Source organism: Camelus dromedarius, chromosome 18, assembly GCF_036321535.1.
Source record: "Camelus dromedarius isolate mCamDro1 chromosome 18, mCamDro1.pat, whole genome shotgun sequence".
Lineage (NCBI taxonomy): Eukaryota > Metazoa > Chordata > Mammalia > Artiodactyla > Camelidae > Camelus > Camelus dromedarius.
In genome coordinates this window covers 38,727,948-38,746,145 of record NC_087453.1, presented here as the reverse complement: position 1 = coordinate 38,746,145, position 18,198 = coordinate 38,727,948, and the positions used below count along the sequence as shown (strand labels likewise).

Sequence of the window (18,198 nt, the reverse complement as noted above, 5' to 3'; positions counted from 1 at the left end):
TGGCAACCTGTCATTTTTTCTTTTCCTTTCTGTTTTTTATTTTTTTTGAAAGTTCTATTCCCCATTGTAAGGTCGGGTTCTCAGAATAAATTTGCTAGTAAGATTTCCCTCAGGGACAACCCTATGGCATGAAGTCTTTGCCTCAACCACTCCTGCAAGATTCTCTGTCACCAGAGAAAGCTGTTACCAGCCAGGAGGAGGGTCCCATTTTTGGAGTTGAAAGTTTACTCATAAGAGTTTTACTTTTATCCTGAAAAATTCAATGGAGGTAACCAAATTGAGGAAAACATTAGACCAACCTCTTACCTAACCACTCAGCCCTGAACCCAGTGTCTTTCAACTTGGACACACTCGGGATGTCTCCACTGGGTGAGTATTTTCCTGGTATGTTTCCACCAGCCCCACTTCGGACGTTTCCTCAAGGTGGGTATTTCCCGTTATCTTTCAACCAGGCCCCACCCAGTATGTCTCCACTGGGTGGGTAATTCACCCCAGTATCTTTCAACTGGAGGGCCAGTTACCTGGAAACACCGCCAAATAAAACTCAGGATCATCAACCAATATGTGAGTTCCAAGAACCAAGAGAGACTCACCAAAATTCATCTGGACTCCCCGAGGAGGCAGATGGGCACAAAGGGCCACTTATGGTACCAAGGCTCCGGACACTCGGAGAGTTCAGGTGGAGAAAGTCTGCTCTGGGTCCCTTCATGGTGTCCAAAACTGTTGACTGAAATACATGTGCAGCCTAAAGGTTAAGAGTTATGTTTTATTTGGCGGGATTACTCGAGCCGTGATGACAGCCTCTCAGATCTCTCTGAGGGACTGCTCCCAAGAGGTTGAGGAGGAGCTAGGATATATAGGAGCTTTACAACAAAGACCAGGTTGTTGGAACAGTAAAAGACTTCTTGTTATCTAAAGAAAGCCAGGTATCTCAAGTTCAAGAATTTAGTGCTTTTCTATGTATGGGAGGAAGCAAACATTTTGGACTCCCTGAATTCATTCTTTAAACAAGCACCTAGCTACCTAGGGCCAGTATCCTGTCCTTTCTTATTCTGAGTCTGCTCAGAGGGCACCATTGTGAGTTGCTGCAGCTGCTGGGCTGCAGGCCTGTCCTCGCTGGGGGTTGGCGGCAGCCGCTAATGACTTGGTTTCAGCATTCTTTGTTTACTGACATGGTTGCAGTATTTTCATTCACATTGTAGTATTTTCATTCACGGACTGATTATGGATAATCTGCAACCTTGGAAAGCAGCCGAGATGGAATTACTGCAGGTACCTTCTACTTTAATAAGCCGTGTGCAAACATAAACATAGAGGAAGCATACATTTGGATTTGGTGGTGTAGGGAAGGGTTTCTGCACATTACAGGAGAACGCAATGCAGAATTCCTTAAGTCCACCTTTCTTTTCTGTAGTGGTTTCTGAGAACAGTTTATGGTAATTAACCAACATTGACAAATGGTGGCACACATTGCATTTAAGAGCTGGCCGGCTGCAAACTTGTGTATTGGACAGGTGGAATTCATAGGCAAGTGGTCAGGTGGATGGGAGAGAGATGGAGCCTAGGCCTGGGCCCAGATTCCGGTTTAAATCGCCATTTCCTCACCATACAGCCTTGGACTAGAATGTAACCTCTCTTAACCTGTTGGTGAATCTGTGAAATGGGCATGATAATATTCTTTTCTTCCTGGGATTGTTGTAAGTTCTAAAGAGTATTGTAGCACACATGAAGCGCTTAACACACTGGCACTTAGCAGTGTTCACTGTGTGTGGCCGCCCCGCTTGACATGTGTCAGAGCCGTAAAGGCAGCATTTGTCTGTTGAGGATGCACTGGTAGCCCCTTGAATATGTTGTGAATTTGGTGATTTCCTTTAATCTTGGTAACTCTGTGTGCCATGGGCAGTTATTTTCATGGACAGATGAGGAATCTCAGGGTAAAGAAGACTGTGTAATTTGCCAAAAGTCAGACCATAACTTTGGGTGCAGGGGCCTCAGTTCAGCATGGGCCCCAGGGCCTTCTGCCCTCTCCGTTCAGCACCAGGGCGAGATGTGTGGTCGGCTGTTTCCCAGCCCAGAATATCCGGCAGGCCACAAGACACACCTGGCCCTGCGCTGCTTGAGCAAAAACTCCGGAGGAGAGGAAGTTACAAAAGGGATAAACATAAAAACAGATGACAGCAAACTGTGATCAGCACTGAGAAGGAAAGGAACACGCCTCGCAATGCAGAGCTGCGAGCTTTCCCGTCGGGGCTGCTCTGGGGGCGTTCATCTCAGCTAAACAAACTGCTGCTGCACCAAGGCAGGAAGGCAGGGAGCATGTGGCCAGGTAGACAGGGCCTTGTTAATCATACTCATTCCCCATGAAGCTGCAGCTGTCACGGGCACTTACCTAGTAACCAGTTGTCTTCCATAATCATCACGCAATTTTCTTGGTTGTTTTATTGCCCCACCTTTGAGATGAGGTCATTGAAGCTGGGGAGTTTGCTGCATGCCCGTGATCACCATGGAAATACCCCCACTGGTCTTTCAACCTAGACTGGTGTGGCTGTCATGTCCCAGCCCTGTGAATGGCATCGTGTTGCTTCTCCCAAGTGGCCCAAATGACTGACATTGATATTCTTAATTCGTAGGAAATGGTATGTGACAATAGGAGAAAAAGGTAGTAAGAAATTGTTTGGAAAACTAGAACAAAATCCAATTCTTCCCCAGCTGGGGGAGCGTACCCTGTGTCACTCACCCCACTCACTGCGTGTCACCTCCTCCCTGCCGACTCTGCGTTCAGAAGCCACTCTGAGCCTTTGAAGAACATTTTGCCTCATGACACTGTTGACTAGGACCTGCGACCTCTCTGTCCCTGGTTAACTCTCTCTTCAAAGCCATTTAAATTTTTTGCAGTCTCCTCCGCTCAGATGTAAGAATACCCTCTTTCAACTTCTTGATGCAGCTCCTTAATGAAGATCTCGTGAAGGAAACTTAGTCAAAACCTGGGAGGTATGCACACAGTGACTGCAAACTCAGCACTTTATGAAGTTCAGAATCAGATTTGTGGGTGACTCAGGGAAGGCTTTTTTAAGGTAACAAGGGGAAAGTGAAAGTACGCAGGCTGTGTGAGACTGAAACATCTCGGTCCCAGCCAGCAAGCATCTGCGTTCAGGATGGTGTGTGGGGAGTGCAGAGTTCTCACAAAGAAAGAAGTGTTGGGATGGGAGGGAGGACAGTTAGGTACTTTACTGTGGAGGGAAAAAGTGGGTTGAACATTTCCTGGTTGAACAAGAGGATTGTGACATGATGTGCTTGTATTTTGGAGAGAAGGGTTTTGTGGGGACAGACCTAGGGAGAACGCTCTGTGGCTGGGGAGTCAGCACAACAGAGAAACACAGAGAACCGGGCAGACCCCAGGCCCCTGCTGGGGGAGAGGCTGCCCGCCAATTTGAGCCCTGGGTGCAGCTTCTGTCCCTTAGCTGGGGCCTCAGAGCTCCCTTCACAACCCAGTCCTGTTGATACAAGAAAAAATGAGTAGGGCATGAGAAGGGCTGTGTCCCAGGCTTTGGTTGAGCCCCTTGGATGTGCCCTGCCAGATGTGGGTACTTGGCTTCGTGCAGTAAAGAATTCAAGAGCAAGCCAGTGTTGAGTAAAGGTAGATTTATTCAGAGAGATACATTGAAAGGCAAGAGAAACATCACGAGGTGCGGGGGTTTGATGCTCAGTTTAAAAGTAGGTACACACTACACAGAGTGCGGGCTTTCTCCGAAGACGGAGAGAGAGGGGTGACCGCGAGGTGGCGCTGGGTTGCTCGTTTTCTTGGGCTCGGTGGTTTCATTTGCTAATAAGTAGAAGGACCAGCCTAAGGGGAAGGGGCTGGGATTCCCGGGGAGTTGGCCATTTCCCACCCTGTGACCTTTTGTGGCTAGCCTTGGGACTGCCATGGTGCCTGGGGGCGTGTTATTCACCATGTTACTATTACAATGGGTGTATAATGAAGCTCAAGCTCTGCTAGAAGTTATATCTCTTCATCCTGAGCCTCAAGGCCTATTGGAGTTTGAATCCTTCACCATTTTGATGTTAATTGCTGTGGCCTTCCTTGAATGGCTGTGCTCTGCCCCCTTCCATCCTGTCTCACTGTGATGACACAGAGAGAGCAAAGGCCGGGCCCTGCCTTTGCTCCTGCATTTAACAGGGGGAGGGGTGGGTTGGGCTTATGATGACTCTGAGTGGTGAGAAGGATGTTTCAGATTTTGCCACGTGAGACATGGGTACCTGCCAGCAGCCATCACAGATTTATCTCAAGGGCATTATCGCTTGTGTTGTTACGGAAACAACAGGCCAGCCAAGAAACAAGCACTGAGATTTATGAATTTGGAACAGATCACGTTACTGACAATTGTTGACCTTGGATTTACGAGTTAGCTTATTAGCCCAGTAAACTGACACTAAACTTCAGATTTACGAGTTAGCCCAGCAAAACTTAAATCAGTAAACTGACACTTATCACACTTAGATTTGTGACTTAGCTCGTTAGCTCAGCTGGGCTTTTCCTTCACAGTGTCACTCATCTTTTCTATATTTCTTTTTCTTTTTAAGTATTTAATCCAAATTTAATATCAAGGCTTTTTTGGAAAGAAATTTCTATTTTTCTTTTCTTTGGGGCTCTTTTGGGGCGGTAGGTAATTAGGTGTATTTATCTGTTAGTGGAGGCCCTGGGGCTTGAACCCGGGACCCCGTGCATGCTAAGCACACGCTCTACCACCCCCCATGATCTTTTCTTTTTGCTTTAGCTGCCAAGAATCTTACAGCTGAATTTCTAGTCGGCCTTTAACACTTGCCCTGACTCCAGGGAATCCATTTTTATGACTTTACCTCCCCCTGGTTTCATTTAAGTATTGAATCTCCAATTTCTCTTCACTCTCAGTTTGTCTATTTGTTGTTATGGTTGTTAAGGTGTGTTTAAAAAATTGTTTAATTTCTCTTTTAACAGGAGGCTGAAAGTAAATAAATATGTAAACAAACAGCACACTTAAATGCTTTTATACATTCTAAGCTGTTTAGTAGTTACTTAGAAACCGAATTGAATATTAAAGTGATAACTTTTTTAAATTATTTTTTAATTTTTTACAAAGATATAGCTGATTTAAAATATGATATATTTCAGGTGTACAATAGATGCTCCATTTATAGTTACTGTAAACATTGGCTGTATTCCCTGTGTTGTAAGATACATCCCTGTAGCGTGTTTACATTACATGTTGCAGTTTGTATAAGAAAGTTGGGTAACGCAGAGTCTGGGGCATGGCTGTGTCTGACCCAGGGTCACGCTCACCCTGCCTGTCAGAGCCCAGGCCCTCACTCCTGTCTGCAGGGGAGCGAGTGGAGGCAGCCCTCATCAGCGCTGGCACCACCCTCTGAGCGGCAGTGACAGCAGTGTCTGTGTGTGGACGTGCAAAGTGTTGTTCCAGGAGCTTTACATGCATTTCTGCATTTAATAATTAAAGCCCTCCTGTGAGGAAGCGTTTTATGATTTTAATGAATAATACATTTTATTTTGATATTGATAGACTTCAAACCTCCGGAAAATTTACAGAAGTAGTACAGTAAACGCTTAGATACAGTTCACCTTAAAGGGCACTATTTGCCCTTTTGTGTCTGGCTTATTTTAGCATAAAGTTTCAAGGTTCATCCATATTGTAGCCTGAATCAGTACTTTATTCTTTTGGTTTCATAATATCCTTTTCCTTTTTTTTCGTTTTTGGTCTATTTAAAAATATTTTCATTGAAGTCTAGTCAGTTTATAATGTTGTGTCAGTTTCTTGTGTACAGCACAACAATTCAGTTAAATAGGAACATACCTGTATTCATTTTCATATTCTTTTTAAACATTAGTTACTATAAGATATTAAATATATTCTCCTGTGCTATACAGTATAAACTTGCGGTTTATTGTATACATACTCAGTATCTGCAAATCTTGAACTCCCAATTTATTCCTTCCCACACCCTCTCCCCTCTGGTAACCATAGTTTGGTTTCTATGTCTCTGTGTCTGTTTCTGTTCTGTAGATAAGTTTATCTTTTTGTGTCTTTGTTTTTTGATTTTTTTTTTTTTTTTTTTTTTTTTTTTAGATTCCACATGTGAGTGATCTCATATGGTATTTTTCTTTCTCTTTCTGGCTTACTTTTCTTAGAATGACATTCTCCAGGTCCATTCATGTTGCTGCAAATGGCATTACTTTATTATTATTTTATGTCTGAATAGTAGTCTATTGGAGAAATATACTACAGTCTCTTTATCCAGTCATCTTTCAGTGGACATTTAGGTTGTTTCCATGTCTTGCTATTGTAAATAGTGATGCTGTGAACATTGGGGTGAAATTGTCTTTTTGAATTAGGGTTCCTTCTGGATATATGTCCAGGAGTGGGATTGCTGGGTCATATGGGAGGTCAATTTTTTGTCTTTTGAGGAACCTCTACACAGTTTTCCACAATGGCTCCACCAAACTGCATTCCCACCACAGTGTAGGAGGGTTCCAAATTCTCTGCAGCCTCTCCAGCATTTACTGTCTGTGAACTTCTGAATGATGGCTATACTGACTGGTGAGAGGTGAGACTTGATTGCAGTTTTGATTTGCATTTCTCTGATAATGATATTGAGCACTTTTTCATGTGCCTATTGGCCATTTGTATGTCTTCATTGTAGAAATGTTTCTTTAGGACTTCTACCCATTTTTGGATTGAATTGTTTGTTTTTCTTTCTTATTAAGTGTAAGAGCTGTTTACATATTCTGGGAATTAAGCCCTTGTCAGTTTCATTTATTGCAATTATTTTCTCCCATTCCATAGATTGTCTTTTTGTTTTGCTTACTGTTTCCTTTGCTGTGAAAAAGCTTGTAAGTTTAATTAGATCCCACTTGTATTATTTTCCTTGTATTTCTATTGCTTGAGTAGACTGCTCTAGGGAAACATTGTTGAGATGTATGTCAGATGTTTTGCCTATGTTTTCTTCTAAGAGTTTTATAGTGTCTTGTCTACATGTTTAAGTCTTTAAGCCATTTTTAATTTATTTTTGTGTATGCTGTGAGGGAGTAGTCTAACTTCATTGATTTACATGCAGCTGTCCAGTATTCCCTACACCATTTGCTGAAGAGGCTGTCTTTACTCTATTGTATGTTCTCACCCCCTTTGTCAAAGATTCAATGACCAAAAGTTTGTGGGATTATTCTTGGTAATTTTGTTTATCCGTTCATTGATGGATGGATATTGTTTGTAACCTTTGGCTACTCTGAATGATACTGCCATGAATATTGATATGCAAGTTTTTGTGAGAATATATCTTCATTCTGTTGGCTGTACAGTTGGCCCGCCATATCTGTAGTTTCCACTTCATGGATCCAGATGGCTGATTGTAAAGGGACTCAAACATCCTTGGATTATGGTATCCAGGGTGGGGGTTTCCTGAAACGAACCCCCCGAGGATACTGAGGGATGACTCTATATGTAGGAGTGGAATTGCTGTGCCATATAACTCTAACCTTTTGAGGAAACACCAGGCTTTTCCAAAGAAGCTGCACCATTGCCCCTTTCCAACAGCTGTGTATTGAGGGTTCCCATGTCTCTGCCTCCTGACCGACACTTGTTATTGTCCATGTTTTGATTATAACCATCCTAGTGAGTGTAAAATCAGATCTCATTTTGATGTTGATTTCGCTAGTGATGCTGAGCATCTCTTCATATACTTATTGGCCAATTGTGTATCTATTTAAATACTTGGCATATTTAAAAATTGGGTCGATTTTCTTTGTATTGGTCAGTTGTAAGCATTTGTTTTATATCCTGGATACTATTCTCTTATTTGATATATGCTTTGCAATATTTTTCTCCTATTCTGCAGATTGTCATTTCACTTTACTTTTTTTAAACATTAAAACAATTTCTTTCTAAGGGAGGTAATTAGATTTATTCATTTTATTTTTCTTGCTAAGCACGCACTGTATCACTTGAGCTACCCCCTTCCCCTTTCATTTCACTTTCTTGATGATGTCCTTTGTAACAAATGGTTTTAATTTTGATGAAGTCCATTTTATCGTTCTTTTTTTTTCACTTGTACTCTTGGTATTGTATCTAGGAAGCCATAGCCTATCCTAGGACCACAAAGATTTAAACTATGTCTTCTTTTAGAAAGTTTATACATTTAGTTTTTACGTTTCTGTCTGTGATCCATTTTGAATTAATATATTATTTGTTATATAAAATACGGGGGTCCAGATTCCAGATTTATTCTTTTCCCTGCAGATACCCAGGTGTCTCTGCACCATTTGTTGAATAGACTATTCTTTCAATGGAGTGTTTTTGGCACATTTCTGGAAAAATGAGTGTAAATGTAAGTTTCCTCCCTGGATTTTTTATTGTGTCTCATAGATTTATGCATCCAAACTTATGCCAGTACCATAATGACTTGAGTACAATAGATTTGTAGTAACCTTTGAGTGAGTCCTCCAACTTTGCTCTTCTTTTTCTAGATTGTTTTGGCTGACCTGGGTCCCTTGCCCTTCCATATGAATTTTGGGATCAGTTTTTCAATTTTTGCAAAGAAGTCAGCTGGAATTTTGATAGGGATTCCATTAAATTTGTAGATCACTTTGGGGAGTCTTAACATTTTTAACAATATTGTCTACCATTCCATGAACATGGGATGCCTTCCATATATGTAGATCTTTTAATTTTTTTTTGGTGATACTTCAAAATGTTCAATGTACAAATCTTGTAAAATTTTGTTAAATGTATCTCTCATTTTATTTTTAATGCTGTTGTAATTGGAAAGGCTGAGCTTCCTAAGGGTGGGACTATATATCAATTTATTTATTTCTAGGATTCCTACACAGCAAATACCCTAGATTTATATTTGCTACATAAATCTATCCACAATTCTTCCCACCCCCATGTCATAAGAAACCAAGACCAGGTAAAGCTACCTGAACACCTATGTGGAATTGAGAAGTGAGACCCTTGGGTGGGGCTTTGTGCAGATTATACAAATAGCTTATTCATTATGGCTTCATCTTAATTTCTTTTAAACAATCCTTTCAGTGTATTTAGTCAGATACATTAAGAACATGCCCTTTTGATGTGTGGAGGAGCTAAGACTATAATTTTCAAATAATTTCTAGTGAGAGTGTTGTACTTGAAACCTAATTTGCATCAATCTTTGAAGATTTATGTTTCAGGAGCTTTGACTATATAATACCTGTCTTTATTCAATAACTACAACTAAATGCTCAAACAACATGTAAGAGTTTGAGCAAACTGCCCCTGTCCCGTAGTGCTGGTTGGCTGCAGCTGTAACTGGAGTCAAGGCTTACCTATCCCAGTACGCTTGGGCTAATCTGCTCAAAGGGGTTCATCCAATAGTTTGTCGGTAGTCTTTTGGACAAAGCCATAAAGCATTGATTTAAGGTTGCTGGAATGGGATCTATTTTATTAATATTAAGTAAGCACATATTGAGTGCTTACTGTATGTTGGGAATTGTCCCTCAGCTTCACATGAATATTATTTCATTTAAAACCACTCATATTTCCTTGTTATTCACACTTTACAGATAAGGAGTCTGAGGATTAGTTCTTTTCTCTTTTGGGGGGAGCTAATTATCAATGATGGGAAGTTGTAAGGAAAAAGATATTGATTCATCCAGAGAAAACATTTTTCTGAGAGTCAGCCATGAAGAGGGTGATCATTGTTTGAGTGAGACGAGCCCCGGGTTGTACGGAGTCAGCATCCCTGTCCTGGACACGGCACGTGTAGCGCTGTGTGGTGGGTGAGGCGGCACGGCCGCCCAGGGAACGCGGATGCCGGGCCGTTGGGCTGTGCTCAGGCCCAGTGGGGCTTTCTCCTAAGGGAAGTGGAACGTCATTGTCAGATTTTAAGTAGGGGAGTGGGGTGCTCTCGTAGATCACTTTTGTCTTGTAGAATGCCTAGAAACATTTAGAAGGCTCGGCAGGAGGTGATGTGATAAGTCAGAGTAGGGTGGCTGTGAGGTGTAGCAGTGTTCAATTTTCAAGTGATTTTCAGTCCCAGGTTTGTGGCTCAGTAGCCGTTTCACTTTGGATGACACACTCAAGGAAGTGAAACAATTTATCTTATTAATTGAAGCAGTGATATACCGACTTCCCAGGACTGCTGTGGAGATCCAGTGAGATAACGTGTGCACAATGTGCAGTGTGGTCCCCAGCACAGAGTCAGTGCTGAGGGAGTGCCAGTGAGAACCTGGTAGGTGAGGTGTGGGTGGTGGGACTCGTTGACTGAGGAAATTGGGCCCTGAAGGAGGGGTCCAGTCACATCTGTGAGTGATGGCCCTGGGCAGGACGGCTATGGGAGGAGCACCGTGAAGTCAGCTCTTTGCAGGTGGAGTTGGAGGTGCCCTTGAAACATCTAAGTGCAGTGCCACAATCACAGAGGAGGTCTGGGCCCGGGCTGTGCATTTTCCTATAATCTCAATCCCTGAGGACGCCGAGGTATTGATCATTGAACGTGAAGACATACTTGCAGGACAAGTGAATAGTAGTATCATCTGTGTCATCAAACCTCACGTCTCTTTATTCATCACTCACTTTGCTAATTGGGTACTTACAGAGCTCAATTCACCGCCCTCACCTGGGCTCAGGCTCCACAGAAAAGATCTTGTGAGTCTCCCTCTTTTCCAGAAAAAAACACATTTAGCCGGTAGACTTCTCTACCTCGCCAGACTTAGAATTTTAGTTTGTTGATTTAATTCTGTTTTCTGTTGGCCGTCTCCTGACAGGAGAGACATTTTACCTCATGGTCAGGTTTCAATTAGCTGTTACTGAGAATTGCTGATCTGATCCATAGTGTATGTTTTCTATTAACTTTGTAGAGTACTTATCATTTTTCTGTCTTTGCCCTTTAATTTTGTTTCCTCTTCAATGTTCTATCATATTTGGGGCCTTATTTTATTTTTTAATTAAAAAATGTCTGTTAGCAGTTAAGAAAACAAAAGCAAAGAAAAAATGCACATGATAGCTAAATTTAGAAAATATCTATTTTGTTTTCTGTCTCGGCAATGGAGGGTTCTAGAAACTCTTGAAAACCTTCATTACATAAGTTCCTTAAAATGCTGATTAAGAAATAAGACCTTCTTCCTCATCTTTCAAGCTGCACAGCTAATTGTCAAGAAAGTGAGGGGAAATCCTCAGAAGCCAAGTCAAACCAGAAAGCAGGGATTCTGGGAGATACGTGAGCCTTAGAAGCCCTGGGGGGCCAGTTGGCTCCCGAACTGAGTTTCAGTTGCCTTGACAGGAGGGCAGGAGGTGAGCCCCAGGCCTCTCACACTGGGAGTTGGATGGCTGTTCTTATGTAAGGCCAAGCACATCCTGAGAATCCTGCTTTATAAAAGGGTGAATTAGAAAGAAAAGTAAAAAAGCATTCCTCAAGGCAAGGAAGTAAGGAAAGTCAATTTTTTTGGAAGCGGGGAAAAATAACATATCCAATATAAGTATTTAGTTTAAATCTCTTCTGGCATGAGAGTGACAACAAACTCCTGGCAGAAAATCACAGCTCCTCCTGGAAAGAGAAGTTGTGTTTTGAATGAATCAGTGGGCAGCCATTCCGAAAAAGGTCTCCAGAGTCTTCTGGATTAAGATACTGGACCCAAACACCTCCCTTCCATGGTCTCATTTAAATAACCAGAAAGGTTTTAAAGGAAAGAAGCCATAATCATAGTCCTATTTATTGACATTAATATATGCTAGGAATTCAGAGGTGACTATGGAGTTGTCTCCTCTTTTATGGACCTTACTTTCTATTTGACATAGTTGGGAACTTGGTGGAGGGTGGTGTTAGTCTGTTGCAATTAGCCAGGAGAGGAGATTAAGAAAACAGTGAAGGGTGGGTGACATTTTTAGCTGAGGACAGTCTTGTTCAGTTGGTTTGTAATTGCAGACTCGTTGAGTTGTCACTAGAGGGAATTGATCTTATGGAATTTGGACTTAACTCAGGACTCTTCAGAATGGACAAGTGAACCTGGAGAAAGACAATAAAATCTGTGCAGATATTAAAGTCCACGTGAAAGTGCTGTATCCCTGAGCCAAAGATAGGACAAGTAGGCAGCACTTCTTCAGGACAGAAGAGTGGTTTTTAAGGTTCTCCAAGAATGAATCCCAGGGAACCGGGATGGCCAGTTGTCAAACTGTGACTTTGCTCTTTGGACGGTGTATCCACCAAGGGTATTGGCCTTTTATAGGTTTCCATTTCTCTTTAATACATGACAGGTGATGAGGACGTGGGCATACACTTTTGACACCTTCTCGAAGTGACTGGGTACCTGCCTAGAAGCGCGGGCACAGCTACGGCTGCGTCATACATCTTGACGCCCATCCCGCTCCCCGGCTCCGTGATCACGGCAGAGTGGTTCCTTGATGACCTGTCCGTCTCCTCTGTGACATCGTAACCCAACAAAATACCGGAGCGTATTAGCTTGGCTTTGTTCTTTTCCATCCTTCCCTTCGAATGATGATGATTGATAGTGGACCCAGTTACGTTTGCAGATGATTTACACTTAGGGCTTTCAGTACAAACCTTGTAATCCCCACTGTGTGATCTAGAGAAGAAAGTTACATTCTTTCCAAATTGTTTTGATGCACTTATGTGGGAAAATGATGTACGTTTGAATATGTATTTCCTCTCTGAATCATCATGGCTCGAGATGAATATTTGTAGACATGGAATGAGTTTTCTGTATTTGAGCTGTATGGTCCCCTAAATTCTCCCCAGTTTTTTAAAGTCATCACTGGAGTGCTACCTCCAGAGTGTCCCAAAGCATCCACCACTGCCTGTTCTTCGGACACTGTGAGTTTCCAAGTTGGAGAAGGCTGCTGGCTGTTGAAGCATTCTCTGGCACATCTCTGGCTGGCTGATGTGAACTTAGCACATAAGACTTGGCAGACAGTATCTAACCACGGTCACGTCCATTTCTGGAACACTCATGGAGGATTTTACACCTATGCTAGTGACATACGTTATTTCATTTAGTTTTCCCAACAATCATAATTAGATTTTATCACCTGTATTAAAAATGAAACTGTCAAAGCGAGTGACGTGCAGACTTTGGACTGGAACACGGGCCTTTCTGATCCCTGTCTCTGTTCCCTCCCCGGCTTATCCTTCCAAATGGCCAGGAGACTCTTCCTCAGTCTTGAGTTTCCCGCTGATGTTACCTCTCTTTGTTTCTGGAGAGGAAAACAAGTCTAAACTTACTTTCCAGTTGGAAATGGAATGGAGAGTTAACTTTGGAAGCCGGGAGAGTCTGTCCTGTGATGAAGCGGTCTCCGAGCCACTTCCACTGGGACGTCACGTCACTGTCTGGGCCCCTTGCACAGCCTGTGCACAGGTGATAAGCCAGATGTGCCGAGCAGTCCTCCCGGACAGGGCAGTGCGTTGGAAATGAGTTTGGGGATTTGGTTTCATTACATAGGTTCCTGAGGGCCTTGGCCTGGCACTTTGAGTGGGACCACTCCCTGTCCCACAGACTCGTGCTCTGGGCCCGTGCAGACCTGACGTGGCCTCAGCCTGAGGCTCAGGGCCCGTGGTGATGAGGAGCATTTTAGTCCAGGGTCTGCCGGAGGCTCTAACACTTCTGGGCCGTGGGAATTTGTTCAGGATGATAATAATTCCTCCCCGAGTTTCAGATTTCCTTGCCTGTTAGCCGGGGTAGTAATAGTTTCTGAAATGATTGTAATGATTCAGTAACGGCACAGCGTGTGCTGGCAGGTAGCTGGTGTTTAAGGAGCAGAAGTCACAGTCACTCTGTCAGCCTCTTACTGTGTGCTCTGTGCTTTGAGAGGTTGTGTGTTTGGTGAAAGTCCCGCCCAAACCCTAGGGTCTAGATGAACTGTTGTTCCTTAACTTTCCCTTCCTTTTCCTCTTTCCCTTCTCTGTGTCCCATGTTTAGGTAGCAGATTCCTCTGTTTCAGGGAATATGGGCCTTTCTAGTAAAAGGAGAGGCGGAACGAGGAAAGGTGGGGCCCAGAGGGGGTCTGGAGCGTCTGCACAGCGCTGCTTCCCTGCATTTCTGCATCCGGTCCCATCAGTGCACAAAGTCAGCCTTCCTCTTCCTTCCTGTGTCATTGGGTCTCTGTTTTAAGGGAAAATTTTTTACTGGTTTTTTTCACTTACATGTTTCGTTCAGATGCTTGTTGCTTTTCTCCCTGTGCTTCAGCATTCCTAGGAGAGAATTCAGCAGTGCAGCATCCTCTCCGAGCTCTATGAGTTGATCGGCTTCCACCGCAAGTCCGCCTTCTTCAAGCGGGTGGCCCCCGTGCAGCGCGCGGCCCCCGGCATCCTGGAGCCTGGCTGGAAGGCCTGCTACCGACTCCTTCTGCAGAGGCTTCCTGGCTACAGTCTGTCGCTGGATCTGCAGGACTTCAGCAAAGGTGTTGGAACTAAAACATTGCTTCAGTCCCATTAACCATGCCTGGTTTGGGCCCTGCTGTCCTGTCTCATCAGGGTGAATTCTGATTCGTTTAGAACAGGGCTCAGCAGACTTTTTCTGTCAAGGGCTTGGGAGTAAGTATTTCAGGGTCTGCCAATCTCCTGATCTCTGGTGCAGCTGCTCAGCTCTGCTGTTCAGACGCCAGAGCAGCCGGACATTCCACACACCCACAGAGCTTTATTAACAGCGGTGGCTGGGGCTGGATTTGGTGTATGAACTGCAGTTTGTCCCCAAAGCCTCCTCAATATTGACGCCTGCACCAGAGCGTGCATTTGCGACAATGAGTGAACCTGCACTGACACGTCATCATCACCCAGAGCCCAGACTTGACACTAGGATTTACACTTGGTGGTGTGCACTCTGTGGGTTTGGACAGATGTGCAATGACATGTATCCACCGTCACAGCATCATATAGAGTAGTCTGTCTTAGTGACCTTAAAATGCTCCGTGCTGCACCTCATTCATTGCTCCTTCCCCTCTAGCCTCTGACAGCCACTGATCTTTTAGTCTCTGTGGTTTTCCCTTTCCCAGAACACCATACAGTTGGAATCAGACAGTTGCGGAACCTTCCCAGATTGGCTTCTTTCACTTAGTAATATGCATTTAAGTTTCCTCCATGTCTTTCCATGCCTTGATAACTCATTTCATTTTAGCACCAAATAATAGTCCATTTTCTGGCTGGACCACAGTTTATCCATTCACCTACTGAAGAACAGCTTAGTTGCTTCTGAGTTCTGGTGATTATGAATAAAGCTGCTATTAACATCTGTATGCAGATTTGTGTGTGGACATAAGTTTCCATTTCGTCGAGAAAACACCAAGGAGCACAGTTGCCTGATCATATGTTAGGAGTACGTTTAGTTTTGTAAAAAATTGCCAGACTGTCTTCCAAAGTATCTGGGCCGTTTTACATTCCCACCAGCAATGCATGAGAATTCCTGATGCTCCACATCCTCACCAGCATTAGGTGCTGTCAGTGTTCTGTGTTTTGGCAGTTCTGACAGGTGTGCAGTCGTACCTCGCTGTTTCAGTCTGCATCCCCTTAATGACAGATGCTGTGGAGCATCTTTCCATACACTTCTTTGGCATCTAGATTTCTTCTTTGATGAGGTGTGTGTTGAGGAATTTTGCTCATTTTTTAAGCAGGTTATTCATTCTTCTTGTTGAGTTTAAAGAGATTTTGGTATATTCTGGATATCAGCCCTTTATCAATGTGTCCCTGCCCTTCACCTGCAGCACTGGAGTTGTCCTTTTGGTCTCAGTGGAGTGTCAGCTCTTCAAAGAGGTTCCCTGTCTTCCCTCAGCCTAAATACTGTCCTTGTATTTTTCACTTTCATTGACTCATTTTGTTCTTTTTAAATAGCATTTCCCATAATTTGTAAGTACATTAAAAAAAAAAAGGGCAATGATTGAACACCACCTCCCCCACCAGGCTGTGTGCCCTGTGAGAGCAGAGGCCCTGTCCCCACTCACCGTTTCCCATGACAGCACATGGCACATGTCCATGTAAAAGTGTGTAACGTGGGGCCAAACCTGATGAGCAGCTATGATGACATGTGTTGGCTACCATTTATTGAGTAGACTTTGTTTCTGATCTTAATTATTAAATCACATGAATGAAACTTGTTTGTTTTGAAAAATAAAATAACAAAGCACACCTCCATTTTATTGGTACTTTCCACTTAGCCTTCTGACCCAGGGGGGGATGTTCACCATCATTTTGTGGAGGATGTTGGGGAGGTAAAGTAAGAGAGTGAGATCAAATAAAGTAAAAATGATAACTATCAGTTGGCTTTATTTTCACTAAGACATAAAAGTTACTTTAAACCCTATCTCAGCTGTTGTTCTGTTGTTTTAAACATTTCTCATAGAATTAAATGGAAGCCCACGAAACCCTGAAAGGGAAATTGTGTGCTCAGGTCCTGAAAAGTGTTTATGTCTATTTCTTGAAATGCACATTTTCTCTGCTGGTTACAGAAAGTTGAGGAGGGAACACAGCCGTGTGCTCTGTGTCTGCTGGCTTCACGGGCTGCTCACTGTCATTTTCATTTTCTTGTGTTGCAGTTTATGAAGGTTTTCCATGAGGTATATTGCTCAGCCTTTTCCTGAATGAAGGATTGAATTTTCCACAGGAAATCTTATGAAAGAGAGTGACAAGGCACATGGGTTTCCCAAAAAGGAATACTTGATGTAATAAACTCTCACTATGGTGAACTTTTTTAATACAAGCCAGTTGAAAATTTTATCACTAGGTCATAGGCCACAAATCTGTCTTAAGAATAAAAAGATTCAAATTTTATAGAAGAAGCAGTTTGAATCAAGTATAAATTATGATTTGTACACTAGTTGGTGTTAGAACTTATACTCAGTCTTATCATAATTGCCTGTGATAGGAACTGGATCATTATTTATTTACTAAAAAAAAAATCCACTAGGTGCTATTTGCCCCATTCTTGATGCAGCAGTGCTGAGGTTAGTTAAGTTGGGCCATTTAGGATTGTTAGCTAGGTTTTCCGGACATTGATTTCAGCCTCTTTATCTTTTTTACAATCTCTTCTTTTGTATCGGCCTTTGGTCTTTTGACAACGTGGAAATACTGCACGGATCTGACTTTCCCTTTTTTCCTGTCTTTGTGGGAAAAGATTTCTGAAAGACAAACTAATAGGATATTAAGGATTTTGTGTGGGGTAAGTTTGTTCAGTTCTAAGGATTTCAATTAGTACGTATTAATACTTGCTATTCAGCTAATGACAGTAAAATTATAAACTAACTTAAGTATACATCAGTAAGTATAGTACAATCAGCCCATCACCCAGATTAAGGAATTCACAAACTTTTCCATATTTCCTTTATTCAGACCTTTGTTCTTTTGTTTGTCCTTTGTTGAAGTATTTGACAGCAAATCCAAGAAGACATGTCATTTTACCCTATGTGCTTAAGTAGGCATGTCTGAAAAATGAGGGCCTTTTTTTGATCAGGTTTTTCCATTTGACCCATGTGCTCGTTAAGTACCAGCTTTATCAGGCATCTCACTAGGCATTAGGGATCCTTGGGGCAATGAGACAGTCCTGGCTCCCAAGGAAGTTAAGGGCTGATGGAAGAAACCAACACAGGAGCTTGGGTGCCTCACTTAAGGTCCCTACTGGATGACAGCAATTGGACAAAATTTGTGCACAATACACTAGGATTCACAGAAGGGACTGGTCAGACTTGTAGGGCAGGCCGTGAGAGAGGCGGTCAGCAGGGCTACAAGAGGAGGACTCATTTGATCAGAATCTGAAATCCTTTCTGCCAACCTTTCTACCAAGCCTCCAGGGCCCATAACACACAACCCTGTGCTGTAACTGTTTTTGATTCCAGTTACCACATCTCCTTCAGGAAGGATTTTAAGGTGGAAAATATTTAAAATCTGTAATTGTTGCCAGAAGGGACATAGAACAAGGAACATGTAAACAACACAAATGTCCATCAGCACATGACTGGATAAAGACGAGGTGATACATATATACAATGGAATACTACTCAGCCATAAAAGATGCCATTTGCAGCAACATGGATGGACCTGAAGACTGTCATTCTAAGTGAAGTGGGGTGGAAAGAGAAAGAAAAATGCCATATGACTTCATTTATGGGGAATCTAAAATTAATAGCAATAATAATAAGACCACAAATGAAATATTGTTTTGATTTCTTGAATATATGCAAG

The 18,198-nt window shown here is 42.7% G+C and overlaps 1 long non-coding RNA gene across 3 annotated transcripts in view; it reads left to right on the top strand.

Annotated features, from left to right (window-relative positions):
- LOC135318534 (uncharacterized) overlaps window positions 1–15,263 on the top strand; it is a 61,123-nt gene extending 45,860 nt beyond the window's left edge. For 2 of the 3 annotated variants that reach the window (XR_010376675.1, XR_010376673.1), the window contains exon 7: window positions 14,219–15,263. This is a non-coding gene — a long non-coding RNA (uncharacterized LOC135318534). Of the gene's footprint in view, window positions 1–12,272; window positions 12,712–14,218 lie in introns of those variants that run through there. The other variant, XR_010376674.1, reaches the window with a different exon arrangement.
- Window positions 15,264–18,198: the final 2,935 nt, after the last annotated feature.